We start from the raw sequence: 18,385 nt of genomic DNA, 5'->3' as shown, positions 1-18,385 counted from the left end.
GTCAAAGACAGACTTAGAAAGAAACATAATGGAATTATAGTATACTCAACTTATACACTTGGAGAAGTCTCAGCAGAAATATGTGCTGAAGGATTAGCTTTATGTACTGATCTGAAACTCAAAAGACAGTTAGATAAACAACAAATTACCAAGCGTAAAGAACTTGGTGATTTCTGTGAACAATTTGGATACCATATAGATAGGAAAAATAACCCTGAAAAGTTATATAAGAAAAGGAAAAAATACAAGAAAGACAAATATAAATCCAAATCTAATAAAGTACATAAACAATATAAAAAGTCTAAACAAAAATTTATAAACAAATTCTCTCCAAATACAAATAATAAAAAGAAACTTCCAGTATGTTATAAATGCAGAAAAGTTGGTCATTACAAACACCAATGCAAATTAAAAAAGAAAATAGAATCATTACAATTAGATGATACAATCAAATCAAAATTATATAACATAATCAATTATGATTCAATATCTTCAGATTCTACTGAATCACATATAGAACATATTCAGGATGATGACCTTTTATGGACAGACTCATCTGATTCTTCAGATTCTTCGACAGACACATAATCATCCAATCCAATGAAAGACACTAATTGTAATTGCCCTATACCTACACATAATCTTCATATGCTTACTCAAGAAGATAATCTAATATTAGATATTATTGAGAAAATTACAGATCCAGAAGAAAAACGATCTGTAATCACTAAATTTATTACACTAACTAAAACAAAAGCAAAAACACCTCTAATTAGTAAAACACCTGATGAATACAATTTTGCTTCTATTATGAAAAGAGTAAGTGAACAACATACTTCTCACCATAAAGAACCTTCTATTTTAAACTTAAAACAAGAAATCAAAGAAGTCAAAAAAGAAGTATATCAATTAAAAAATAGAATTAAGACTTTAGAATTACAAAATCTATCTCAACAAGAGTCAGATACAGATGAACTAGAATTCAATCAGCTTATTACATATGATCCTGATCCACCAGGAGATATACCAGAAACTTCAGAAGCCAAACCTCATCTGGTAACAATTCCCTCTGTCAATTTGATAAATAAAATTATAATTAAAAAATGGTTTGTTCAAGTCACTATAATTGTAGCAAAAGATTATAGATTTCAAACCTCAGCCTTAATAGTCTCAGGGGCTGACCTTAATTGCGTCAATGACGGTTTAGTACCTTCAAAATATTTTGACAAAACAACTCAAATCTTAAATACTGCAGATGGTAGTAGACTCTTTATCAATTATAAATTATCTAATGCTTCTGTCTGTAATAATCACCAATGTATTAATACACCATTTATTATGGTCAAAGGACTAAGCAAAGCAGTTATACTTGGAGTCCCATTTCTTACACTTCTATATCCTTTATCAATCGATCAAACAGGAATATCTTCGAATTATCAAAATGTACCAATACACTTTGGCTTTATTCATAAACCAAAATTAAAGGAAATCAATAATGTCAAAAGTCAGTTACAGAATAAAGAAAAATTTCTTTGTACTTTAAAACAAGAAATTAAATATAAGCATATAGAAGAACAAATACAGGATCCTTTGATCCAACAAAAGATTCAATCAATTTTACAACAAATAGAAACCTCTATATGTAGTGAGCATCCCAATGCGTTTTGAGAAAGAAAAAAGCATAATATTAGTCTACCATATGAACAAGGATTTAATGAAATACAAATACCTACAAAAGCAAGACCAATACAAATGAACACTACTTTATTAAACATGTGTAGAAAAGAAATTGATGACCTCCAAACAAAAAAGTTAATACGACCAAGCTCATCACCTTGGAGTTGTGCAGCTTTTTATGTCAATAAAAATGCTGAAAAAGAAAGAGGAGTCCCTCGATTAGTTATTAATTATAAACCTCTCAATAAAGTATTAAGATGGATTAGATATCCCATCCCCAATAAAAAAGATTTATTAGATAGAGTAGCTAATGCTTGTATCTTTTTCAAATTTGATATAAAATCTGGATATTGGCAAATACAAATTTAAGAATAAGATAAATATAAAACAGCATTTAATGTACCATTTGGACAATATGAATGGAATGTAATGCCATTCGGTTTAAAAAATGCTCCATCAGAATTTCAAAAAATAATGAATGATGTCTTTAATGCTTATTATCAATTTATGATAGTTTATATTGATGATGTCTTGATCTTTTCTGAATCTATAGATCAACATATCAAACATATTAATATTTTTATTCATGCAGTAAAGAATGCTGGATTAGTTGTCTCGACAAAAAAGATAACTTTATTTAAAACCAATATTAGGTTTCTAGGACATATTATTCATCATGGCACCATTATTCCAATAGATCGATCCATACAATTTGCTGATAAATTCCCTGATCAAATACTCGATAAGAAAGAACTTCAAAGGTTCTTAGGATGTTTAAATTATGTGAGTGATTTCTATCTTAATCTTGCCATAGATGCTAAACCTTTACATGATAGATTAAAAAAGCATCATTTACCATGGATGAATATTCATACTAAAACAGTTCAGCTAATTAAACAAAAGGTCAAAACCCTTGTTTGCCTTTCTCTTCCTCATCCTAGTGCTTTCAAGATAATAGAATGTGATGCCTCAGAAATAGGCTTGGGTGGTATTCTCAAGCAATGCATTGATAATCAGGAACAACTACTCAGGTATACCTCTAAAGCCTGGAACCCAACCCAGCAAAACTATTCTATGGTTAAAAAGGAATTACTTATATATATATATGGGTTTGTCTAGAGTAAACAACCCCTAAAAAATACAAAGATTCAAGTTAGAAAGAGTTGTGATGGGTGTATTTATCAAAATAATGATTACTTTTTTATTAAAAAATTATTTTTCTATTAAGCAAGGGAAAATTTCAAATTTTCACAAAAATACAATGGCATTTTCGAAGTTAGTGTCCTGAAACTTTATTTGTAGATTGCCCTTATCTTTTAGTTAAAATTTCAATTTTACCCCTTATGGAGATGACAAAGGTACCATTTGTCTTGTAGTAATACTTACAAAATTGCTCTACAAAAATAACTTTTTTTAAAAAATAGATTATAAAATTAATAAATCCACCCGTTAAACGTTCACTCACTCATCCCATTCAAGTCTGCCCAATGGCATGGATTAAATGGGATAGATTGGATGGTTAGATAGATATGCCTGACATTCAACATTTAATGGCAAGCCTAACACGCCATCTTTTTCTCTTTCTCTCCTTGGCTCCTATCTTTTTCTCTCTCCTCGATTCAATTTGGAGAGAGAAAGACAAGAATTAGCCAATTGAATCGAGGAGAGAGAGAGAGAGAAAGATGGGAGCATGCATCGAGGAGAGGAGACAGAGAAAAAAAAGATGGCGTGTCAGGCTTGCCATTAAATACAGCGTGTCAGGCATATCTATTGGGCATCCAATCTATCCCATTTAATCCATGCAGTTGGGCGCACTTGAATGAGATGAGCGAGTGGAATAATCCCATCTTTTTTTGTATGTAAAAATGCTGAGATTAGTCCACTAGCTCATATGAACATATGAGCCCAACGGCCCATATTGAATATGGGCCGATGTGACGGCCACGATTTCATTTCGTGTTTAAATTTTAATGTTTTTTCTACAAATCTAAATAACTTGAAATTTTAAGCATGTATTTTTCAAAACTAGGAGAATCTAATAAAAATATCAAAAAAGTAATTTGCATAAAATAAATTAATAAAAATATCCGTAAAAAGTTTCAAGGGTATTTTGATCAATTTATGTTTTGTGAATTAGTTTTTAAATATTTTTATTAGGTGCGTCTTAATGAGATGAATACACACCTCAAATTTTAAGTTATTTAGATTCATATAAAAAAAAATTATAATTAAAATACGAAATGAGATCATAATTGTCAGATCGATCCAGATTCAATATAGACCATGGGGCTCATTTGAGCTAGTAGGCTAATCTCTAGATTTTCCACACATATATATATATATATATATATATATATATATATATATATATATATATATATATATATATATATATATATATATATATATATATATATATATGGTGTGGTTTGTATAGAGTCTAGGCTCTAAACAATCAAATTAGAGCCTACTTTCAAATAGTGTCAAGAAACTTTTATATAGAGCCGAGGGGGTAGACGAAATCACTATTCATTTTCACATATAGGGAAAAGTTTATATAGAGCCTAGTCTAAACAATCAAAATCGAGTCTACCTCAAAACTTTCACTAAAAGATGTTATTTTGATGCCCAAATATCCTCAAATTGATCATCTCGTCATCAAGATGCATGGATATAAAAAAAAATGGATTCCAAGTTTTGAAAAAGTTTTCATAGATATGTCGATATACACTATTTTTGAAGCTTTAAACTTTATAAATAAAGATAAAAAAATATTTTAAGACTGTCATAAATACTTCCAATATTGAAGCCACATTTCTAGCCACTATTTGAAGGTAGGCTCTAATTTGATTATTTAGACCCTAAGTTATATACAAACCGCATATATATATATATATATATATATATATATATAAGCCCAACGGCCTAGATTGAATCTGAATTTAAATTTTATTTATTTTTCTATAAATCCAAATTACTTAAAATTTTAGGTGTGTGTTTTTCTCATCAAGGTACACCTAATAAAAATATAAACAAATTTATTTGTAAAAATAAAAATGACCAAAATACCCCTCAAAACCTTTCGGGGATATTTTGATCAATTTATTTCATGTATTCACCAACTTATGATGAATACACGGCTAAAATTTCAAGTGATTTAGATTTGTAGAAAAAAAAAAAATTTTGAGCACTACTAGATATTCATGATCGTTAGATCGGCCTAGATTCAATTTAGGCCATTGTGGTCATATGTTCATATGAGTTAGTGGGTTAACCCCAGCTTTTCATATATATATATATATATATATATATATATATATATATATATATAAAGTCTTCCCAACGCCTATAGGCAAAAATAAATAGTGATTTCGCCTACCTTCATCACTGTCCAAATTTATCGCACGATCACGATTATCCGATAGAGTTTTATTTTTCATTTTATTTTTTCTATAAATCTAAATGATCTGAAATTTGGAGGGTATGTACATCTTACTGAGGCGCATATAATAAAAATATAAAAAAAATTATCAATGAAAACAAAATTGACAAAAATACCCCCAAAACATTTCAAGGGTATTTTGGTCAATTATTTTCAAATAAAATATTTGTTTAATATTTTTCAAAGATTCCTTTATTTTTGATGAATATACGATCCAAAATTTAGATCATTTCAACTAGTAGAAAAAAAATAAACAATAAATCCTAGTAGATAATCGTGACCATACGATGAACTTTGGATGATGATGGCGGTACGTGAAATCTCTTTTTATTTTTGCTGCCTATAGACGTTGCATAGTATTTTTCATATATATATATATATATATAATATGAGACCGTGTGTTGTCATATTTTTGGCCCTTAGATTCCGTTGAATCCAACGGGTGAAATTAAAGCCCCAAATCTGATTTGAAATTAAAACGCCAAATCTGCTTTGCCCGCCTCTATCTCCCGCTCTCTAAGTGATAAACCAGATGAGTTGCAGACACTGTCGAGAGAGACATTTATTCTATAGAGAGAGACGTGGAGACCATTGGGAGGGAGACGGAGAAAGAGGGAGGGCAGGCATTTTCTGGAGAGAGAAAAAGGAGGCATTTTTCTCGAGAGAGAAGGGAGGCATTTGTCTAGAGAGAGAAAGGAGAAATCCTTGTCATGTGCAGGTGGAGAGGAGACATCTTTAAAGCTTTTTGTGCATACTTCTCTGACTTTCTCTCTCTCTCTCTTCCCTGTCATGGACGCCATATCTGTTGGCGTTTATATATATATATATATATATATATATATATATATATATATATATATATATATATATATATATATATATATATATATATATTATTTAAATAGGACCCTATCTCCAAAACCCTAGCTTCCCTTGGCTCCTCCTTTTTTTTTAATTCAATTAGGAGAGGATTCCTACTGCAACTGGCTGACTCCGTGAGATTTGCTTTTCTTGGCAAGAATTCTTCAAAGCTTTTGTTTGATGATTTGTATTCTTTGTTCATTATTGCTTCCTATTTGTGATTTATTTTTTATAATTTGATTGCAAAATTTGGATTGCCTGCTATTTCTTCTTTCTGAGATGTCACTTTTTTCTGCAGTAGACTATGCGTATTTATGGGGGCCATTGTTGCGTGTTTGTTGAACTGCATCTTCTAATTTGTGATTTTAGTTATTTGTGTTTTCTAAGTTTGGTTTCAAGTTTTCTCCACATGTGGGTTTTGGTTTTATTGATGACTTGTTCTATTGTGTAGGCCATCGTTGTTCGTTCTATGCCCCTGCATCTTTGAATTTGTAATTTTTGTTAATATTTATAGTTTTCATCGCATGTGGTTTTTGGATTAATCGGTCTTCGCTCTCTGTGCCTTTCGTAGTTTTCACTACTCATTGTTTTGTTTCAGTAAGGGAGTCCTGCAATTGTAATTGGAACAACTGTTCTATTGTTTTGATACTCAATTTATTGGCATTAAAACAATGGAATACTTTCTTCTATTTTTCAGGCAATGGGTTTGGCTTGATTTGGAAATAGGGTTAAGTTTTGGGAACTTATGGCAAGCAGAGGTGTTTTACTTTGTGATTTACCAAGCTTATGGCAAGCAGAGGTGCTTCACTTTGTGATTTACCAATTTATCTGTTATACTGTGTCCCTGTGATTTCTGTTTTGGGATTGTGTTAGGAAAATAATATTCCTTCATACCTTAGTGGGCTGTAGAATTTACTTCAATCGAATTTGGGTGTCCTTAGTTTCAATATTTTGGAATTTAATTATAAAAAAGCATTTGTCCCAAGTTCCTAAAGACTGTAATTTATATGTCTCTCTAGGGCACCGAAGATCAAAAGAAGCTCCCTATGGTTTTATGCAAATTGGTGGAAATATTAAAAGCCAATTGAGTGGATGGTTGTTACAGCATATTCTCTCTTTCTCTAAACCATATGTTTGAAAGTTTGGATGTGTAAGCACATTAGCAAGTGGAATTGTTACCTTGGCCATGTGAGTTATAATTAGATTTTTTTCAAATAATATATTTTTTCATTTTCTTCCTCTTTTTTTTTCCCAGGTATTTGAAGGGGGTAGGGGTTCTGCGGGTCATCTCTGAAACTCCTGTAGTCCTATGATCCCTAAGAGAAGAAAAATAACTTAAAGACAAAGAAGTTTCTGAGGATGGAAGAGGAGCAAAGACAGAGGCTCACTCTCTCTGATCAACTCTCGGTTCTGCAATCGCTGCACCTTCGAGACCTCCTCAGAGCTGCTGCCCAAGGAACCCAACAGCACCAACCATGAAATCCAAAACACCTCTTCCAGCCTCTTCTAGAAGTGGAACCCGAAGATGAATGGATAAGAAAGGAATTGAATTCCATTGAGTGAATTCAATGAAAATTTTCCTTGGCCATCATCGAAATCAGATGGCATCACCCATACACGTTTCTTTTTACTTCATGTCTTTGCAACTTTGGTGGCAATCATTTGGTTCATTTGATTTTCTGATTAATACGATCTATGTAATCCATTGTTTCCAAGATTGTTGTATCGGCAAGAGTCATAGTGATTATTTGGAATAATATTCAGTCTACATCAAGTGAATTGGATACCTTTTACTTATTCAAAGCTATTCTGCCTCTTCTCTCCTAATATGTGATTGATCTTTATGAATTATCTACACAAATTCAAAGCTCCTAGCAAAGTAACAATCACAAATTTTTTTTTTGATAAATTTCCTATTCATAAAAGAGGATTACAGTGCAGAATGGAAGCATCTGCAGCTAGTACAAAAAATATTCAACTCTATTGCCATCAATGGAATGCCAAAGCATCCATGGCCCAATAGCCATAACAAGCTGCTTCATGGAACATATATGAAAAAAATTACAAGATACTCTAACCTAGTTCTCACAACAAAGAGACCCAGTAAATGATGTTGGTTCTTCCATGAATATTTCTCAGAGCCTCCTCAAAGTTTTGAATCAATCAACCTTGACAGACGAGAATAAGTAATGCACGAACCATAAAGATGATAAGAACCCAACAGTTCCCGTTGCCAACATAACAGCTAAAGTCATGAAAAGGGAGTAACCCAGATATAGGGCTACTGAAACGGGGCCATTCAAACCGATCAAAAACCAGGTAATTGACTGAATACAAAAAGATATAGATAGCAATTGAGCCAGAAGAGAAGAAGGCCCTCCACCACCATTGCCAATCCTCCACACAAATGTGTATATGGGTCAAGACCAGAGAAACCTCAGCACATACCACTACAAGGATAAAAACAATTAGAAGGAACCCAAACACATAGTAGACATGGCTAAGCCAGAGGCTTGACATAATGAAGAAGAGCTCAATGAAGTTAGAGGAACAGAAATGCAAACCAGAGCAAAATCAACACAACAAATAGTGAGAAGGGAATTGCACCCTATAACTACCCCATAAGAGGAAATTCAGAGTAGTGAGAATAAGAAAGGCAATGCCAGGAAAGAAACAAGCCACTCTCCATAAAACCCTTGTGATCCCCACTATTGATGGTCCTCCAAAGTCTAACGACTGCATAACCAGCTGCTACACCAAGAACCATATAGAAAAATAATAGCATACCAGTGATGACAGTTCCTCTTGAGGCTGGAGACATGAAACCAAAGGCTGCAAAGAGTATGGTAACAACCCCCATTCCCAAATTTTGAACCCCATTACCCACCATTACATAGAGGAGGCTATAATAACTATAAGGAATCTCTGTTTCAACAGAGTGAGAGAATTCATCTTAACTCATAGCTCATCCCCTTTGAGGTATTTGTGGGGATAACTTCCAGGTAAATAGAAAGCCTCAGAGATCCAAACCAATAAACAGAGACACAAAACCCATGACCCAAGAGAAGTTACAAAACCCATCTCTGAAAAACCAGAATGAATCTTTGAGAAAGCGATTGGGAATAATGCCAAAACCAATCTCTAAAAAACCAGAATGAAAAAACCCATCGTTGAAAAACCAAAGCTTCTTGTTTTTTTTATATATCTATTGTGAATAATGCCAATTCTGTTCTAGTGAACTATGAATTGGGTGCTGAGTGGATAATGAATTCAATGAACACCGGTCTAAACAATTTTGAGAGAGAGAGAGAGAGAGAGAGAGAGTTAGAGTTGTGATCTCAATGCATTTGCCAACATTAATGAATACATTCAACTGTTTTTGTGACAGAAACATAGAATTGAAATTACAAGAATCTCTTTCTCTGATCAATGCTATGCATCATAAGAACAGTGACCCCAATATGAAGCCTCCTCCAAGCACAAGAAGCCCACCAACAATACCAGCCAGTATTCCGGTATGCTCACACCCACAAAAACAAGAACTTGTCATAGAAGCCCACCAACCATACCAGCCAGTATTCCACCATGCTCAGACTAAGATATCACCAAAAGAGCAACTTCCTGCAACATGCAATTAGATTTTACACTTCATATTATAAAACCAATTTACAAGAATATTTAACGATGCATTAAACGTGAATTATCGGTAATTACTAGTGCAACTTCTCCAATACTCTTCAAACATGAGTATGATTGTCACTTGAATCTGTTACAAACAAAATATTAATTAATTGAGGGTGGTGGGGTGCGAGGAGGGAGGGAGGGGGGGGAGGGAGGGAGGGAGGGAGGGAGGGGGGGGGGGGGGGGGGGGGGGGGGAGAGAGAGAGAGAGAGAGAGAGAGAGAGAGAGAGAGAGAGAGATCAATTACGAATTCACTAACAATTGAAAATGATGCATTTAAAAAAAAGGTCAGTTTAAGAACCTTTTGATTTGCATTCTTCGATATTTAGTACACTCCTCAAAGTTGGGCAATTCCTCTTATCATTACCACTAGCTTTACACATGGTACATTTCCGATCATTCTTTTGTGTATTCTCCAAGAAGGATTTCAACCGATGCTTAGGAGGCTTCCCTTTTGTCTTCACTGGTAAGGGGTCAAGCACTCTCCAATTGTTTATTAAATTCACTTCTTCACTTACATTGACATTTAATTACAAAACTTCATAATCTTTTAGGCTGCCTTGTTGACATGTCCCATCGATATTTTCTTGGACAATTGCAACTCTGTTCAAGCCTTCATCTAGAACACATATGCTTCTTGAAATGTTTCTTTATACATAGCTCCATTCTCTGCAAAGTTATCGGCCTTCTACACAATTCATTATATCACACAGTCAAGGATTCATGCAAATCAACTTACATTGTATGACCATGTCCATCTATTACACACCCTTCCTTGGCATTTTTTATCCATCGCTTCAAAATGTAACAAGGTGGGATTTTAAAAATATTTTTCATTCTAAGAACAATTAAAATATGTCTACAAAGTAATCCAGTGAACTCAAACAATTGGCAACTACAAGTTGCTTTGATTTCAAGTGCATTCAATGTAACAATGAATACCCTTTTCTCTTCGTCATATTTTGAGACTTTAAATACAATTATTTCTCCATCAATCTCTAATTCTATCACAACATACTCAAAACTGCGACACAATTCCTCTTGGAATTTTTCAAACATTGCGTTGGTATAAATGCACGATGCTTCTTTCTCCATTTGAAAATAAGTCTTCAAAACCCGATGTTTGTGAATTGTTTCAAAGTTCGCATCTCTCTCCTTTCTAAACCAATTATCTAATGCAAGTGCATAATTCTCAACAAATTCTTTTAGAGTGCTTTTTGCATTTACATAGCCATAAAAAAATGAATTCATACTCTCACTACGTTGGGTTGTAGACATCTCTGCAAAAAAGGTGTTGCACATGAATACCGGAACCCATTGCTCACGAATACCATACATTTTGATTAGCCATTTATTCTCTCTTAAATTGTAGCGATCAATGATTGTTTGCCAACATGATTCAAATTCCTGTATTGTCTCAGAATTATGGATGCACTTGTGCAAATCATCACTAAAAATGTTTTCATGTTCCGCATATATATGAGACAACTTCTCTAGTACTTTCTTCAGAATGTGCCATAAGCAAAGATGATGGCCAATATTTGGAAATACTCACATGATGGCTGCTACCATAGCAATATCTTGGTAAGTAATTATTGAAGTTGGATGATGACCAGACATTGCTTGAAGCCATGTCTTAAAAAGCCAAACAAATGACTCTTCACTTTCATCAATCAGTAAAGTACAACCAAATAACACAGATTGACGATGGTGATTTACTCTTGTAAATGGTGCAAAAGGCATTCGATACTTGTTTGTCAATAAGTTGTGTTAAACACAACATCTCCAAAAAATTGATAGTTCATCTTTGATCTAGCATCGGCCCAAAATATTATAGTCAAATGTCCATTCTCATCTACTTGCATCTCATAGAAAAATGCAGGATTCTCAAATTGCATATTTCTAAAGTATTCAAGGACAAGTTGAATATCTCCTTTTTCAAATCTCTTTTGCGGACTTTTGGCAATGTGATTTCGACAATGATGATCAGTAAATACAAGATTGTCACTTCCACCCGCTTCTTTGCTAAGCACGGACATTATAAGGTGCCGACGTAATACTGTATTGGTGTATGTGTCTATAATATGTTGTGCTGTGTTGGTCATCTTCTTATGTGATCGTAGATAGTGAACTTCTCTGGGCTTCGTTAGCAAATGGTTGTGATCTTTTATAAACTTCATAATGACCCATTTTTCATTATCAATTTTCTTCACCATCATCATTGCCTTACATCCTTCTCGAGTAATTGCACGTGGTCTTTTAACTCTATTTTCATTGTCCATATATTTCTTCTCTCGAAATCCTTGTTTTGAACAAACAAATCTTCTAGCATTAGCAATTCCAACATGCGTATAATAAAGGGTACTGGCACGCATGCTAATTCCTTATAGAACTCTTTCGCAGATTCTTGAGATTCAAATTTCATTCCTTCAAATGGTTCAACCTTCAAATTTTCTTAAGATTCAATTACAACTTTTACCATAGAATTTTCTATCATTCTAGCATCATCATTGACATAATGAGAAGCTTCCACCATATTTTCAACTCTATTCTCATCCTCACCTACAATATGAGTAATGGCCCAAGAATTCATCTCACTGTAACTGACAACATCATTGGTGAGGGCATGGCTTTGATCTTTGTCAATAGCCATGACAATATGTATGCAATAATAACCTATGCAAAAAACATCATTCCCACGAGGACTTTGCAATTTTTAAATTTTTCAAACACAATAAAAATTTCCCAATAAAATAATGGGGAGCTTAAAAAATTTAGGAGTTTCGCAATGATGGATGAAAATAAAACAAATCAACTTCATGCACAAACCATAAAATAAATTCCCCAAAAAGTTAACAAATATCCAATAAATGCATTGAAGGATCCAAAATATAACTTGGCAGACCTACCAACTTGTCAGGATATTTATGAAAAATAGCTAAAAAATAACATTTGAATTCCATTGCAGCAATATTTTTAAGTTAAACTTACCAAGAACATTGTACAAGTTCCTGGAAATCTCTAAGCTTTGACACCAAACAGATACCTTTGAATAGTTGCATGCCATTAAACTCATTCTACATGAAACATGAGGCTTACCTATGGGAAAATTGCAGAATGTATGGAGAAAAAAGAAAAAGAGAATGGACAAAATCATCCTCTGATCAACAAGAAAAATTGAAAGAAGCACCACAATAAATCCTGGATACAAAAAGAGAACCAACAAAATCATCCTCTGATCAACAGGCAAAATTGAGAGAATTGTCACAACAAATCCTTGACACTTTCTTCAGAAAACCTGATTAGATGAAGATATCAATACTTATACAGAAAATCACATAAGCAAACTAACTTGACATCTAGAACCACCTGCAGGCACCAAAATCCGTTCTATCCTCCAAAAAGAAATCCTAAAACATGCCATTGGCCAAACAAATCCTAAATATTTCCTTTCACGCAATAAACAATCACAAAAACTCTCAGAATCAGGTCTCAAACCCTAGGCATTTTCCTTGAAACCAGAGGACCACTAAAAACTTATCTTTCACAAATAAAACAATCCAAATAAGACACAGAATAAAAGAATAGAAATGGAGTTAGAGGGGAGAGAATTATCAGCCAGCTGACGATCCACTATCTTGAACCAAGAATTAAGAGTGAGAAAGAGCAGAGAGAGAGAGAGATCTATAAATTGCCACGGTTATTTAGATACATATAGAGAGAGAAGGGTTCCTCTGCATCAATGCGACGGCGTGGTATGCTGCAACTCCAACATATATGGCGTCCATGACAGAGAAGAGAGAGAGAGACAATGTCAGAGAAGCACAAGCACAAAAAGCTTTAAAGACGTGTCTCCTCTTCACCTGCACATGACAAGGATATCTCCTTTCTCTCTCTAGAAAAATGCCTCCCTTCTCTCTCTAGAAAAATGCCTCCTTTCCCTCTCTAGAAAATACCTGCCCTCCCTCTTTCGCCGTCTCCCTCCCAATGGTCTCCACGTCTCTCTTTCTAGAAAAAATGTCCCGCTCAACAGTGTCTGCAACTCCGCTGGTTTATCGCTTAGGGAGCGGGAGATAATGGCAAGCAAATCAGATTTGAGTTTTAATTTCATCCGTTGGATCCAATGGCCAAAAATGGGCTAACACACCACACCGTCTCATTATATTTTATATATATATATATATATATATATTTCGCAAGTAGGAACTTTAAGAATATTTCAATTTTGTATATTTTTTTCTATATTATATATGAGTATTTCTTCAGTATTTTTTATAATACTTATATGAGAACATGAAGAGCTAGCATTATTGTTTAAAGTTTGAGATCTACTCCTAAATTAGTTAGCCTTCGAGTCAATAACGAAGTTACCTATTTCCTGTTTCACAGTCAATGGAAAAAGAACACTGGCAACGTAGTTCTTGCGCGTACGTGCTCAACCACGACTTAGGGTTCCACGGGATAAGACGTACTGTCACTTACAACTTTAATAGTTTAATTGTTTTAGAAAGATCAAAATTTAAGTAATAACACTAGACAATAAACTTGGCTCTTATACCATTTAAGAGTGATTATGCTATAAAAACGGTTGAAAAGACTATGTTTATCCTTGAATCTCAAATACAATCTCTCTTCTATCTAAAGACAGGATATAAAACACCAAAAAAAGGGATATAATTATTTACACATAGGGTTAGTCCAAATTGCAGTTAAACCTCTAATCCGTATTGGATTTAATAATTTAGTCCTTCTCTGCTTAAGAGACGTGAGACATAGAAACTTTTATGATTCCTTATTAGGAATTGTAGAATCCAGCCTTTGTGAAGGCCCGATATATTTTAACTGCTACACAAATTTCTCAGTTTCTTTAACTGACCCTAATCTTCTAAAGGTTTTAACTTTAAACCTTAAAACTGATGAATTTAATATAGAAATTGGTTCCCAAAATATTGCTGTCATTTATAGAATCTGCTATAAGGTGATGAATACTATATGTCCTGATGTGAAAGAGATGGATAAAAGGGGACAAACCTTATATTTCCAAACTAATGTGGAAAAATCAAATTTGATAGTTCCTAAAACTATAACATGGAGTCAAGTAAATCTACCAGCACAATGGAACTTACAAAATGAAACCCTGCAAGACCTGTACAAAATTCTTATGTGAATTCTATAATCAAATTCCCTAGTGGAAAAATCCAAATATAATTTAACCTTCAAAGGAGTGCTAGAATTCATATTGCTTCCCAAAGTCCTAGAATTCTTGTTAGAAGTTCTACCTCTTCTATTCCTCATACGGAATGCGAGCATCAACATATTAATGCTATGTTACAAGAATTAAGAAGAGTTGGAGAAGTTAAGCAACCTGTTTATAATGTTGAAACCCCTAAAACAGATAACTCCATACCTAAATCACCAGGACCAACATTTTCTGATGTTGAATATGATCCCCAAAATGTTAATGTTATTGAAGTTAAAACATTTCAAATAAATTATGAAAAAATTGAAGTCGATTTTAACTCAGATCATAATAAAAAATATAAGGGGATGGTTCCTAAATAAATGAACTGAGAGATCACGGCAATATATTAAACAAAAATATATTGAAGCCATGAACAAGGTGCAAGGAAACATGTTCTTTTTCAAGTGGTTTGGAGAAAGGTTTGTCAAAACAAATAAGTTAATCTTTCCATTCAAATATATAAACAAAAAATATATTAAAAAAATCTCCTGAGGTTAACACACTAAATTCTATGCATAATAATTACAAAACATCAAAAGGTGAAATAAAATGAAGGCATCCTCCGAAAGACATTATCCTAGATGCCAAAGGGACTATTGGTCCCTCAAAAAAAAACTTCTGATAACCCTAATATGGAAGGTTTTAAATCTATTATAGAACAAAATAATTACACTAACCTCTATCTTAAATCCATAGGAGAACAAGCTGGTAGAATATAGAATTTAGTATCTAAAAAAGATACTTTTGATAAACCCTCATCATCTAAACCTATACCAACCCAGGTCAAAACTACTTCCCCTTTAGTGTTTAAACACTCACTGGAACTACCTAAAAATAGATTTAAATTGCAACTTGTGAGCTCAGAATTTCTTGATGAAGTTATTTCTAGACTAGAAAATCTAAAAATAGATGAAATAGGAAAAACCTTGGAAAAAATTCAGGAGACTTCTAACAATATGATTGACGATATTACTCATGACTGCACTGAGCAAGACATTGAAAGTTTAGAATAAGTTTTTAAGTAAGCTAAAAATGAGCATGTTGAAATCAACAAAGTTGGCTATGAAATTAAAACCAGGCCTATGGCTCCTACAAAAATGTAGTATCTGAGGTCTTCACCTGTTGACATTCAACACGAAGAAGCTATCCTAATGGGATCAGCCATGTATGACAGTAAGGCAATAGTAGAATGAAACCTTGATACCTTGAGTGAATATCAAATGCTTACCCTGTTTAGACACATGATGATATATGCTATTGCTAGCATAAATAATGGAAATCAAGATCCAGATGTGGCTAAGGCAATCCTAGTAGCATTTACAGGACAGTTGAGAAGTTGGTGAGATAATTATCTTACTGAAATAGAGAAAAGTTGCATTTTGATTGCTAAAAAGCAGTATACCATAACTAGGGCAATACAACTAGATCAAATACAAACTGTTCAGGTTACCGAAGATGAATGTGTAAATACCTTGATATATATCATTGCTCTACATTTCATAGGTAATACTAGCATTTTGACTCAAAGATAGTCAGACCTTTTACAAATTCTTAGATGTCCTACTCTTTCCCATTACAAATGGTATAAGAATACTTTTACCTCTAGACTCCTTACAGTTGAGGACTGTAGAGCTCGTTATTGGACGGGTCAATTTATTGCTTGCCTTCCAAGATTATTTGCTGAAAAGGTAAAAAATAAGTTAAAACCTAAAAATAATGGAGAATTAAATTATGATCTTTATACTGTTGGAGAATTATCTGCTGAAGTTTGTGCTACAGGTCTAGAAATTTGTACTGACCTTAAACTTAGAAAACAATTGGAAAAACAAAATTTGACCAGGAGAAAAGAGTTAAGAGATTTTTGTGAACAATTTGGTTTTGAATCCATAAAATCAAAACCCGGGAAAACTCAAAATGATAAAAGATCTTCTAAAACATACAAGAAAAAATCTAAAAGATTTAAAAGAAATTTTCTAAAAAAGAAAAATTCTATTATAGAAGATGAAAGGGATAGATCCCCTAGGTTTAAAAGAAAACCTATTATTTGTAGAAAGTGTGGCAAATTTGGCCATCCGGCTAACAAATGCAAAACTAAAAAGAAAATAAATAACCTAAACATTGATGAAGGTCTTAAAAGGCAACTATGTTAGGTTCTTTTAACTTCCGACGAAGAGTCGGATTCATTTTCTGAAGGTTCTATAAACCTTATAGACGATTCTAGCTCCTCCAGTGAGGAAGAAGTGGAAAATAATATTGATTGCCAATGTGATTATTATAAATCAATTTGTCTTATAAACGGGTTAGAAATAAACACCTTAACCCAAAAAGAAAATATGATTCTAGATATCATTGATAAAATAGAGGATCATGTTTCTAAAAGAGAAGCTTTACTCACTTATATGTCTAAATTAAAACCCAAGGATGAAATACTAGAACAAAAAGATTCCTATACAAAACGTACTTATGAGTTTAAAAATATCATAAGCATGATGAAAAAAAAAGAAAAATCAAGAGGAACTTCAAAAGACACTACCATGGAAGTTTTGAAGTATGCAGTAAACAATATTAAGCAATAAATAAAACAGCTTAAAACAAGAATTGAACAATTAGAGACTCATTTTGCAGGAGGAAGTGAGCCTAATGTCCCACTTATAAATGAATTCGAAAAATTGAATATCCCCTCAACTGAAAATAATCATATTACTGATAAAAATCTAGGGACATTAACTTATGTCAACCTGGTCGATAGAATCATATCACAAAAATGGCACACTTATGTTACAATTATAGTTAATAAAGAATACAACTTCTAGACAATCGCCTTAATAGACTCTGGTGTAGATTTAAATTGTATTAATGAAGGCCTTGTTCCTTCTAAATATTTTGACAAAACCACACACATTTTAAATACTGCTGATGGTAAAAGAATGATGATTAATTATAAACTTTCTGATGCAGCTGTCTGCAATAATGGAGGTTGTTTTATATTACCGTTCATAATGGTAAAATGACTATCACAAGCGGTTATACTTGGAACACCCTTTTTGAACCTCTTGTATCCAATAAAACTATTAGATCACACAGGTGTAGAATCTGAAATTGATGGTCATAAAGTAAAGTTTGAATTTATTGATAAACCAAAAATAAAAGAAATCAATCAGGCTCAAAATCAATTAAAAAATAAAGAGAAATTTCTATTCTCCTTAAAAGAAGAGATAAATTATAAAACATTTGAGAAAAGATTAAAATCCCAGAGTATTCAAAACGAAATAAAGATATTTCAAGAAAAAGTTCGAAAAAGAAATTTTTGCTGAAATCCCTAATGCATTATGGAAAAGAATAAAATAAAATAAAATAAAATAAAATAATATATATATATATATATGGATATGGGAAAAGTTTATATAGCACCGAGGCTCTAAACCATCAAATTGGAACCTACCTCAAAATTTTCACTACGAGAGGTTGTTTAGATGCCCAAA

The 18,385-nt window shown here is 33.0% G+C and overlaps 1 long non-coding RNA gene and 2 pseudogenes across 8 annotated transcripts; 1 reads left to right on the top strand and 2 right to left on the bottom strand.

Annotated features, from left to right (window-relative positions):
- Nucleotides 1-5,626: 5,626 nt before the first annotated feature.
- On the top strand, nt 5,627-7,759 carry LOC148780818 (uncharacterized). 7 transcript variants are annotated; one of them, XR_016060095.1, is made up of 3 exons: nt 5,627-5,837; nt 7,000-7,130; nt 7,236-7,759. It is a non-coding gene; the product is annotated as an uncharacterized LOC148780818 (long non-coding RNA). The 7 variants fall into 7 exon arrangements; XR_016060096.1 differs by adding an exon at nt 6,678-6,779 and having other exon boundaries at nt 7,000-7,759; XR_016060091.1 differs by lacking the exon at nt 7,000-7,130.
- Nucleotides 7,760-7,860: 101 nt separating this feature from the next.
- On the bottom strand, nt 7,861-10,044 carry LOC110007257 (transmembrane 9 superfamily member 11 pseudogene; annotated as a pseudogene).
- Nucleotides 9,305-13,767, bottom strand: LOC148780817 (protein FAR1-RELATED SEQUENCE 5-like; annotated as a pseudogene). The gene is made up of 3 exons (XR_016060079.1): nt 9,963-13,767; nt 9,695-9,746; nt 9,305-9,601 (listed from the first exon to the last, which is right to left on the bottom strand). The product of XR_016060079.1 is annotated as a protein FAR1-RELATED SEQUENCE 5-like (transcript).
- Nucleotides 13,768-18,385: the final 4,618 nt, after the last annotated feature.

This window comes from Amborella trichopoda, chromosome 8 (assembly GCF_054954075.1).
Source record: "Amborella trichopoda isolate Santa Cruz 75 chromosome 8, AtrichopodaSantaCruz75HAP2 v2.0, whole genome shotgun sequence".
In the NCBI taxonomy this organism is placed as follows: domain Eukaryota; kingdom Viridiplantae; phylum Streptophyta; class Magnoliopsida; order Amborellales; family Amborellaceae; genus Amborella; species Amborella trichopoda.
The sequence above is the reverse complement of the archived record's forward strand: the minus strand, read 5'-3'. Positions and strand labels throughout refer to the sequence as shown.